The sequence below is a fragment of the Anomaloglossus baeobatrachus genome, chromosome 4 (genome assembly GCF_048569485.1).
Source record: "Anomaloglossus baeobatrachus isolate aAnoBae1 chromosome 4, aAnoBae1.hap1, whole genome shotgun sequence".
In the NCBI taxonomy this organism is placed as follows: domain Eukaryota; kingdom Metazoa; phylum Chordata; class Amphibia; order Anura; family Aromobatidae; genus Anomaloglossus; species Anomaloglossus baeobatrachus.
The window spans coordinates 175,266,304-175,277,501 of NC_134356.1; positions in this window are offsets into that span (position 1 = coordinate 175,266,304).

An 11,198-nucleotide genomic window follows, 5' to 3' on the forward strand; every position below is an offset into this window, starting at 1 on the left:
TAACATTAATAGGGGTGCCCAAACTTTTACATATGATTGTATATAAAGCTCAGTGTGTGTGTGTGTCCGCTAAAGGAATCCGCACCGTCGCATCTACAATCACGAAATTTTGCACAGACACTCTGTGACCCAGGGAGCGTCGTAGACTGTTTTGACAGAAAAATGTAACCCCGTGCTTTGCAGTTAGTCTCTAAAATCCTGCCGCCATTAAACTGAATGGAGGTGGGAGCTATAGGTTATTAATAGCAACGGTCAGTGGTTGCTACAGGAACAAAATAAACTGTTAGTTGAAGCTTATGCATGAGGTTATATGATGTCTGTGGAGAGATGGATAGACGGAGACAGAAAAAGACAGACAGATGGGGAAAGAGACAGCCTGATACAAATACAGACAGAGATAGAAATGGTCAGACAGAGACATAGACACAGACAGACAGCGACACACAGAGACTGGGAGAGACAGTTACTATCCCAGGCAACGCCGGGTGCTACAGCTAGTCTAATAATATAAAGCTCAGTGTATGTGTGTAAGTCCGCTAAAGGAATCCGCACCGTCGCATTTACAATCATGAAATTTTGCACAGACCCTCCATGTGACCCAGGGAACGTCATAGACTATGTTTTGACAGGAAAAATAAACCCCGTGCTTTACAGTTACACTCAAAAATCCTGCCTCCATTAATCTGAATGGAGCTGGGAGATACGGGCTATTAATAGCATCTGTCAGTGGTTGCTATAGGAACAAAATAAACTGTGTATAAGAAGCTTATGTGTGAGTGAGTGAGAGAGAGGCAGAGAAAGACAGACCGGGAAAGAGACTGATACAGAGACAGACAAACTCAAAGAGAGATAGTTACTATCCCGGGCAACGCCCGGGTACTACAGCTAGTGTGTGTTTGTGTATGTATGTATGTATGTGTGTATATATGTATATGTATGTATGTATGTATGTGTGTATATGTATGTATATGTATATATATATATATATATATATATATATATATAATGAAATACAGTATTTAGTAAGACTAATGGGAGCAAAAATAGGTTGGGGAAAAAAAGTGGGGTCCTTCTTGTAATTCGGTGGTGTCTTACTGCAGTAGCGGCGCGGTGGTAGAGGAGTCACAGGAGGCAGGGGCGGTGGGTGTCCCAGAAACTAGCTGCTGTGGCTGTCTGCTGTGCGCAGTGAGAGCTAAAGAAATGGTGGCCGGAGTCGGCGCAGATTTGCGCTCTAGGCTCAATGGCAAGCTTAGATCTCATCTGTGCAAGCGCCACCTCCGGGCGCCATTTTCCTGAAGCCCACTGGAGGCTGATCAATGGGCCGGAGGCGGCACCTGGGCAGATGAGAGCTTGAGTCGAGAGCTCCATCTGCACACGCGCAGACTCCAGGCAGCATTATTTGAAGTCCTCACCTCCCGACCCACTGCGCCATTCCAGCTGCCAGAGAGACCCCGTGCAGACACCGCACAGCCTCTGCAGACACTGCACACACTGCACAGCCGCCGGAGACCCTGCACAGCCCCTCAGCATACTCCCGGCCTCTTGCAACCCCTCTCCACCACCCTGGTAAGTTATATTCAGATTATAAGACGCACCCCTCACTTTCCTCACACTTTTCCTCCCAAAAATTTGGATCTTGTAATCCAAAAAATACGGTATTCCAGTCATGTGATCAGAGCCTTGGTCAACTTTTCCCAGACAAATCAAAAATCAAATCTTTATTTTTATATAGTGCTAACATATTCCGCAGCGCTTTACATACATCAGGAACACTGTCTCCATTGGGGCTCACAATCTAAAGTCCCTATCTTTATGTCTTTGGAGACATAAGGTCCAGTCACACTAAGCAACTTACCAGCGATCCCAACAACGATAGGGATCGCTGGTAAGTTGCTAGGAGGTTGCTGGTGAGATGTCACACTGCGACGCTCCAGCGATCCCACCAGCAACCTGACCTGGCAGGGATCGCTGGAGCGTGGCTACACGAGTTGCTGGTGAGCTCACCAGCAACCAGTGACCAGCCCCCAGCGCCGCGTGGAAGATGCTGCGCTTGGTAACTAAGGTAAATATCGGCTAACCAACCCGATATTTACCTTGGTTACCAGCGCACGGAGCTACACGTGCAGAGAACAGGGAGCAGCGCACACTGAGCGCTGGCTCCCTGCTCTCCTAGTTACAGCACACATCGGGTTAATTAACCCGATGTGTCCTGCAGCTACATGTGCACAGAGCAGGAGCCGGCACTGACAGTGAGAGCGGCGGAGGCTGGTAACAAAGGTAAATATCGGGTAACCAAGGACAGGGCTTCTTGGTTACCCGATGTTTACTGTGGTTACCGGCCTCCGCAGAAGCCGGCTCCTGCTGCCTGCACATTTAGTTGTTGCTGTCTCGCTGTCACACACAGCGATCTGTGCTTCACAGCGGGACAGCAACAACTAAAAAATGGCCCAGGACATTCAGCAACAACCAACGACCTCACAGCAGGGGCCAGGTTGTTGCTGGATGTCACACACCGCAACATCGCTAGCAACGTCACAAAAGTTGTTCATTAGCAGCGATGTTGCTAGCAATGTTGCTTAGAGTGACGGGGTCTTTAGAACATAAATCAATGTTTGCTTTTTAACATAAAGTGGTAATCAACGCCGGCTGCTATAGTGAGCCAGCGGTGATCCTGCAAATGTCTACTGATTTGAACAGCAGACATGTTGGGTTAAGGCTATGTTCACACACTGTTTTTTACCCTTTTTTTTTTTTTTTTTTTTTTTTTTTGGTGCATTTTGCTGCAGAAATTTCTTGAGATATTCTTGTAACCTTTCTGCAGACATTCCCCAGCAAAACCTATGGCAAGAAAAAAACGCAGTGTGTGCACAGCTATTTTTCTTCAGCGCTCTATTGGGAGACCCAGACGATTGGGGTATAGCTACTGCCCTCTGGAGGCCACACAAAGCACTACATTAAAAGTGCAAGGCCCCTCCCCCTCTGGCTATACCCCCCCGTGGTATCACGGGTTCTCCAGTTTTAGCTTTGTGTGCGAAGGAGGTCAGACATTCCATGCATAGCTCCACAGATTTTAGTCAGCAGTAGCTGCTGACTGTTTCGGATGGAAGAAAAGAGGACACATATAGTGTCCCCAGCATGCTCCCTTCTCACCCCTGGATGGTGTTGTAAGGTTGAGGTACCTATTGCTGGTACAGGGCTGGAGCCTGACATGCTGTTTTCCTTCCACATCCCCTTGTAGGGCTCTGTGGAAGTGGGATCCTGCCGGCCTCTCAGCTCTGATGCCGGGCTCCATCCACAGACCCATTAGAACCTGATGGAGACGGAGCAGGAGTACGATCAGGGACAGGCCCTGCATCATACAGGTACTCTGTGTCCCCGGCAGGCACAGACACACTCCGGGCTGGCTGGGTGTTGTAGTGCGCCGGGGACCGCAACGTGGAGTTGGTGTCCCTACAGATTACTGGGGGATTGTTTGTGTTTGGGAACGCAGCGCCGACCCCCTCTGGACCGGGCGGCGCTGCTGTGACTTGTGGTGCGCCGGGGATCCGCCGTCCGCGCTTTTACGGCGGCGGCGGTTATAAATTTAGTCCCCGGCTTTTTGGGCCTAGGACGCCGGCAGCTCCGTTTCGTTCCCGCCCCCACCCTGTCATTCAGGGTAGGGGAGAGACGCTGTTCGCTAGCAGCGACGAGGGCTGGAGCCTGATTTACATGCTCCAGCCCTCTCACTTGGCACAGAGGGAAGCAGGCTTCCCGCTCTTGGCCAGGAACGCCCAGGGCCCGCCCCCCTTCCTCTCTCGAGACGCCGGCAGCCATTACATGCATGCCTGGCTGGAGGAAGGACGCAAGGCTCTGGGAGACCTGGACTAGGGGCTATCTGGCGACCACACACCCGCTTTTTAAGCGGGCGGTAAGCGATTTTTCTGTGCTGGTCCCTCTAGTGCCTCACTGTGTATCAGTGTACTGGGTACAGATATATAGTTATTGTATTACTTGCACTGTGAGGTGCGCTTCTGGCTGCATATCCCAGATCGCTCTGTGGAAGCAGCAACATGTCATCCTCAAAACGCAAGGCGGCCAAGGCAAAAAGGGCTGTGTATACTGCGTGTGCTGCATGTGGGGCTAATCTACCAGCAGGCTCCGATGACCCCCATTGTGTGCAATGCTCCGACCCGGTGCTGCTTCGCCAGCCGGAGTCAGGAGAGGTAGCGACCCAGGCTGAGACGCTTGTAAGTTCTGCCCCGGTGACAGGGACAGACTTTGCAGTTTTTGCAGATAATATGTCTGTATCTATGGCAAAAATTCTTGAGACCTTGCAATCTATGCATGGGGCTCAGTCTCTGGGCACGGCGAGGCCTCTGTCCTCAGGTCCCCCTTACTTGGAATGTATCCAGCCCACAGGGGGGTCCCCGGCTTCACAGGCCGAGGATTATGACTCAGATGATGGCCCCAGCCACCCTAAGCGAGCTCGCTGGGAAAGACCCTCGACGTCTTCACACTGCTCAGGGTCTCAGCGCAATCAGTCTCCCTGTGATGTGTCTGATGAGAGTGATCAGGAATCCACTCCTGGAACCCCTCTCAACCTGGATACCCCGGATGGGGATGCCATGGTAAACGACCTTATCTCAGCCATCAATAGGCTGTTGGATATTTCTCCCCCAGCCCCTTCAGCAGAAGAGGCGGCTGCGGAGCAGGAAAAGTTTCGTTTCCTTTATCCCAAGCGTAAATTGAGTGCTTTGTTAGATCACTCTGACTTCAGAGAATCAATCCAGAAGCACGACGCTCACCCAGAAAGGCGTTTCTCTAAACGATCTAAAGATACGCGTTTCCCTTTCCCCCCTGAGGTGGTCAAGCGCTGGACACAGTGTCCAAAGGTAGACCCCCCGATTTCCAAACTTGCAGCTAGATCCATAGTTGCAGTGGAGGATGGCGCTTCACTTAAAGATGCCAATGACAGACAGATGGACCTTTGGTTAAAATCTGTCTATGAAGCTATAGGCGCGTCGTTTGCTCCGGCATTCGCAGCCGTATGGGCACTCCAGGCTATTTCAGCTGGCTTAGCAAAAGTGGATGCTATCATGCATCCAGCAGTGCCGCAAGTGGCGCACCTTACCACGCAGATGTCGGCGTTTGCGTCTTACGCTATCAATGCGGTCCTAGAATCTACCAGTCGCACCTCAATGGCGTCCGCCAATTCGGTAGTTTTGCGCAGAGCCTTGTGGTTAAAGGACTGGAAAGCAGATGCTGGTTCCAAAAAATGTTTAACCAGTTTGCCTTTGTCTAGAAATAGACTGTTTGGCGAGCCATTGGCTGACATCATTAAGCAGTCCAAGGGTAAAGACTCCTCTTTACCACAACCCAGAACATCCAAACCTCAGCAGAAAAAGTGGCAGCAGAGGTTTCAGTCCTTTCGAGGTTCGGGCAAGACACCATTTACCTCGTCCAAAGGGACTCAGAGGACGCAAAGAAACTCAGATTCGTGGCGGACTCACACACGCCCCAAGAAAGCAAATGGAGGTACCGCTTCCAAAGCGGCTACCTCATGACTTCCAGCCCCCCCCCTCCGCATCGCCGGTCGGGGGCAGGCTCTCCCGCTTTTCCGGCATTTGGACGTCACAGGTCAAAGACCGGTGGGTGACGGACATTTTGTCTCGCGGGTACAGAATCGAGTTCAATTCTCGTCCTCCAGCTCGGTTCTTCAGAACCTCCCCACATCCAGACCGAGCAGATGCTCTGCTGCAGGCGGTGGATTCCCTAAAAGCGGAAGGAGTGGTTATCCCAGTCCCTCCTCAGGAACAAGGGCAAGGGTTTTACTCCAATCTCTTTGTGGTTCCAAAAAAGGACGGCTCGTTCCGTCCTGTTCTGGACCTAAAACGGCTCAACAAACATGTGCACGCCAGGAGGTTCCGGATGGAAACCCTCCGCTCTGTCATTGCCTCAATGTCCAGAGGAGACTTCCTTGCCTCAATAGACATCAAAGATGCTTATCTCCACGTGCCAATTGCTACAGAACATCAACGTTTTCTACGTTTTGTGATAGGAGACGACCATTTTCAGTTCGTAGCTCTTCCATTTGGTCTGGCGACAGCCCCACGGGTCTTCACCAAGGTCATGGCGGCGGTGGTAGCAGTCTTGCACTCTCAGGGACACTCGGTGATCCCTTACCTAGACGACTTATTGGTCAAAGCTCCCTCTCAGGAGGCATGTCAGCTCAGCCTGAATGCTACGCTGGAGACTCTACAGTCTTTCGGGTGGATCATCAACTTTCCAAAGTCGATCCTATCACCGACTCAGTCACTAACGTATCTTGGCATGGAGTTTCATACTCTAGCAGCGATAGTGAAGCTTCCGCTGGACAAGCAGCGGTCACTACAGACAGGGGTGCAATCTCTTCTGCAGGGCCAGTTGCATCCCTTGCGGCGCCTCATGCATTTCCTAGGGAAGATGGTGGCAGCCATGGCAGCAGTTCCCTTTGCGCAGTTTCATCTGCGTCCACTTCAATGGGACATTCTCCGCCAATGGGACGGGAAGTCAACGTCCCTGGACAGGAAAGTCTCGCTTTCCCAGACGGCCAAGGACTCTCTACAATGGTGGCTCCTTCCCACCTCATTATCTCAGGGAAGATCCTTCCTGCCCCCATCCTGGGCAGTAGTTACGACAGATGCGAGTCTGTCGGGGTGGGGAGCAGTGTTTCTCCACCACAGGGCTCAGGGGACGTGGACTCCGCAGGAGTCCACCCTTCAGATCAATGTTCTGGAAATCAGAGCAGTGTATCTTGCCCTACTGGCCTTCCAGCAGTGGCTGGAAGGAAAGCAGATCCGAATCCAATCGGACAACTCCACAGCGGTGGCATACATCAACCACCAAGGAGGGACGCGCAGTCGGCAAGCCTTCCAAGAAGTCCGGCGCATTCTAATGTGGGTGGAGGACAGAGCATCCACCATATCCGCGGTTCACATCCCAGGCGTAGAAAACTGGGAAGCAGACTTCCTCAGTCGCCAGGGCATGGACGCAGGGGAATGGTCCCTTCACCCGGACGTGTTTCAGGAAATCTGTCGCCGCTGGGGAGTGCCGGACGTCGACCTAATGGCATCCCGGCACAACAACAAGGTCCCGGCATTCATGGCGAGGTCGCGCGATCAAAGAGCTCTGGCGGCAGACGCCTTGGTTCAAGATTGGTCGCAGTTTCAGCTCCCTTACGTGTTTCCGCCTCTGGCGCTCTTGCCCAGAGTGCTACGCAAGATCAGATCCGAGTGCAGCCGCATCATACTCGTCGCTCCAAACTGGCCGAGGAGGTCGTGGTATCCGGATCTGTGGCATCTCACGATCGGTCGACCGTGGTCACTGCCAGACCGACCAGACTTACTGTCCCAAGGGCCGTTTTTCCATCAGAATTCTGCGGCCCTGAACCTGACTGTGTGGCCATTGAGTCCTGGATCCTAGCATCTGCAGGATTATCTCAAGGAGTGATTGCCACAATGAGACAAGCTAGAAAGTCGAACTCTGCTAAGATCTACCACAGAACGTGGAAGATTTTCTTGTCCTGGTGCTCGGCCCAGGGAGTGTCTCCCTGGCCATTTGCATTACCCAAGTTTCTTTCTTTCCTGCAATCGGGGTTAGAAAAGGGCTTGTCGCTCAGCTCCCTTAAAGGGCAAGTTTCGGCACTATCCGTGTTTTTTCAGAAGCGTCTAGCACGTCTTCCTAAGGTGCGCACGTTCCTGCAGGGGGTCTGTCATATTGTGCCCCCGTACAAGCGACCGTTAGATCCATGGGATCTGAACAGGGTACTAGTTGCTCTCCAGAAGCCGCCCTTCGAGCCTCTGAAGGAAGTTTCCTTTTCTCGGCTGTCGCAGAAAGTGGCGTTTCTTGTTGCCATCACATCGCTTCGGCGAGTGTCTGAGCTGGCAGCTCTGTCATCCAAGGCTCCCTTCCTGGTGTTCCACCAGGACAAGGTTGTGCTGCGCCCCATTCCGGAGTTTCTTCCTAAGGTCGTATCCTCTTTTCATCTTAATCAGGATATTTCCTTGCCTTCTTTTTGCCCTCATCCGGTTCACCGGTATGAAAAGGACTTACGTTTGCTAGATCTGGTGAGAGCACTCAGAATCTACATTTCCCGCACGGCGCCCATACGCCGTTCCGATGCACTTTTTGTCCTTGTCGCTGGTCCGCGCAAGGGGTTGCAGGCTTCTAAAGCCACCCTGGCTCGATGGATCAAAGAACCAATTCTTGAAGCCTACCGTTCTGCGGGGCTTCCGGTTCCTTCAGGGCTAAAAGCCCACTCAACCAGAGCCGTGGGTGCGTCCTGGGCATTACGTCACCAGGCTTCGGCTCAACAGGTGTGCCAGGCAGCTACCTGGTCCAGTCTGCACACTTTCACCAAGCATTATCAGGTGCATACCTATGCTTCGGCGGATGCCAGCTTAGGTAGAAGAGTCCTGCAGGCGGCAGTGACACCCCCATAGGGGAGGGCTGTTTTGCAGCTCTAACATGAGGTATTTATTTACCCACCCAGGGACAGCTTTTGGACGTCCCAATCGTCTGGGTCTCCCAATAGAGCGCTGAAGAAGAAGGGAATTTTGTTACTTACCGTAAATTCCTTTTCTTCTAGCTCTTATTGGGAGACCCAGCACCCGCCCTGTTGTCCTTCGGGATGTTTTTTTGTTGTTTGCGGGTACACATGTTGTTCATGTTGAACGGTTTTTCAGTTCTCCGATGTTATTCGGAGTTAATTTGTTTAAACCAGTTATTGGCTTCCTCCTTCTTGCTTTGGCACTAAAACTGGAGAACCCGTGATACCACGGGGGGGTATAGCCAGAGGGGGAGGGGCCTTGCACTTTTAATGTAGTGCTTTGTGTGGCCTCCAGAGGGCAGTAGCTATACCCCAATCGTCTGGGTCTCCCAATAAGAGCTAGAAGAAAAGGAATTTACGGTAAGTAACAAAATTCCCTTCTTTTTTTAAGAAAATTCTTTCAGTAGATTTTTTTAAGAAAAAGAATGAGCATGTCACTTCTTTTCTGCAGCTAACTGCGTTATTTCACTCAATTGACTGTAATGTAATTATGAAATAGCACAGGGAATAACGCAGGTAGCAAGTGATGTGCGTTATTCCTGCGTTATTCCTGCGTATATCGTGACAGTGTACATCACTGCCCTGCGTTTTGCAGGGAAGTGATGTCACTAGGAGGGGATGAGGAAGTTCTTCCATTTCCAGTGTTGGCAGAAAGTAGTGATCACACACTCACACATAGACACATACATATATAATGCACACACATGTAGAAATCAAACGTACATATTAAAAAAACAAAACGTGTGTTCCGCCGTATTTTTACCATCCAGCCGAGGTAAACACACAGCGGCGGCCCGGTATTCTCAGGCTGGGGAGGGCGAGGGACAGGGTTAATTCCCCCCCCTCCTCCCGCAGCCCAGAATATCAGCCCACCGCTGCCCCGGGACTGGTCGTATCCATTATGCGGCAGTCCCGGCGTGTTACCAGCTCTTCCTGTTGGCGTGATGGGGTGGCGATCAGGCTAATATGGAGTTAATGGCAACCAATAGCTGCCGCTAAGTCCAAGATTAGTAATGGCAGTGTCTATGATGCGCTGTCACTAATCTGTAAGTGACAGTAAAGAAAAACTCACAAACACCGAAAAATCCTTTATTTTGAATAAAAGACAAAAAGCCCCTCTTTCTCCACTTCATTAAACCCCCAAACACACAGCTCCGACGTAATCCACAGCGGTGTCCCACGGCGCTTCCAGCTCTGCTCCAGCCGCGTCTGACAGTTCTCCACGCAGCCTCGTTCAGTGAGCGAGTGCTGAATGCGGCTCCCTCAGCGAGGCTGCGGGTAACTCCAGGACATTTCTCACGGCCAGTGATGTGAACACAATACCGGCCGCGAGAACTGCAGTGTGTGTGGGGGTTGGGGGGGGGAACATAAACACCATAGATAATGGAGGGATAGATATTCCAGCTTTATTTATCCAACCATTCCCCAAAATAGATATAGATAGGTAGATAATAGATATATATCTATCTCTCTATTATCTATCTTTCTATATCGAGCTATCTATTTTTATTTTTTTTCTTCATTTAACGTGCTTTATTGCTATAAAAGCATTAAAAACGCACCTGCATTATTGGTGCGTTTTTTAACGCAGGTGCGCTAATCCTTCACTCTCAAGAAACTTCTTAAAGGGACTGTATAGCGGTTTTTTATTTTTTTATTAAAATAAGTGATTCTGAAATGAAGTATTTCTAATTCAAAATGAAATTCGTAGCTTATTTAGTTTTTATGTAATTATAATTTTACTGTATGCACTGGGGGCCATGTTGGATTTGCTGTGTGTGTAACGACAGTTACACACTCCTCTATGCACAGGGGCTGCCGTAAAGAATAGTGGTCGCTATCCGACCCTATGTTTAACGTTACAGTGGGTGTGTGCTGTGATCTGTACGCGCCCCCTGGGCTGTCCATATCACAGCAAACGGAAGATTTCAGCGCCATTTTCGTGGAGATTCAATCCATGCTCTTTGCGCCGCTTTACACCTGTCAACCGCCGGGATGTAAGTCCGGGACGCCTCCCCTCCCCCCGTTACCGATTACACAACCCTCCCTCCCTCTGTTCTCACCAGCCCCCGCCCCCTGCCGTTACCGTCTGTTATTAAATCACGTCCCTCCGCTGTCCCCAGCCTCGTTCTGGCGGCCGCCGGTGTGTGTCCCCTCCCTGTGCTCTCACCAGCCCCCTGCCATTACCGTCTGTAATGAAACCCCCTCCCTCCCCCAGCTGTCCTCAGCCCCGTCCACGTTCTGTGTGTGTGTGTGTGTGTGTGTGTGTGTCAACCCTTCCATTTGCTACCCTGTGTGTACTGGTGATACTGTCTGCATGGTTGTTTATCTAATCCTCCCCTGTGTGATACTGTGTGCTGAGCTGTGTATCTAATCCTCTCCTGTGTGATACTGTGTGCTGAGCCGTGTATCTAATCCTCCCCTGTGTGATACTGTGTGCTGAGCCGTGTATCTAATCCTCTCCTGTGTGATACTGTGTGCTGAGCCGTGTATCTAATCCTCCCCTGTGTGATACTGTGTGCTGAGCCGTGTATCTAATCCTCTCCTGTGATACTGTGTGCTGAGCAGTGTATCTAATCCTCTCCTGTGTGATACTGTGTGCTGAGCCGTGTATCTAATCCTCCCCTGTGAT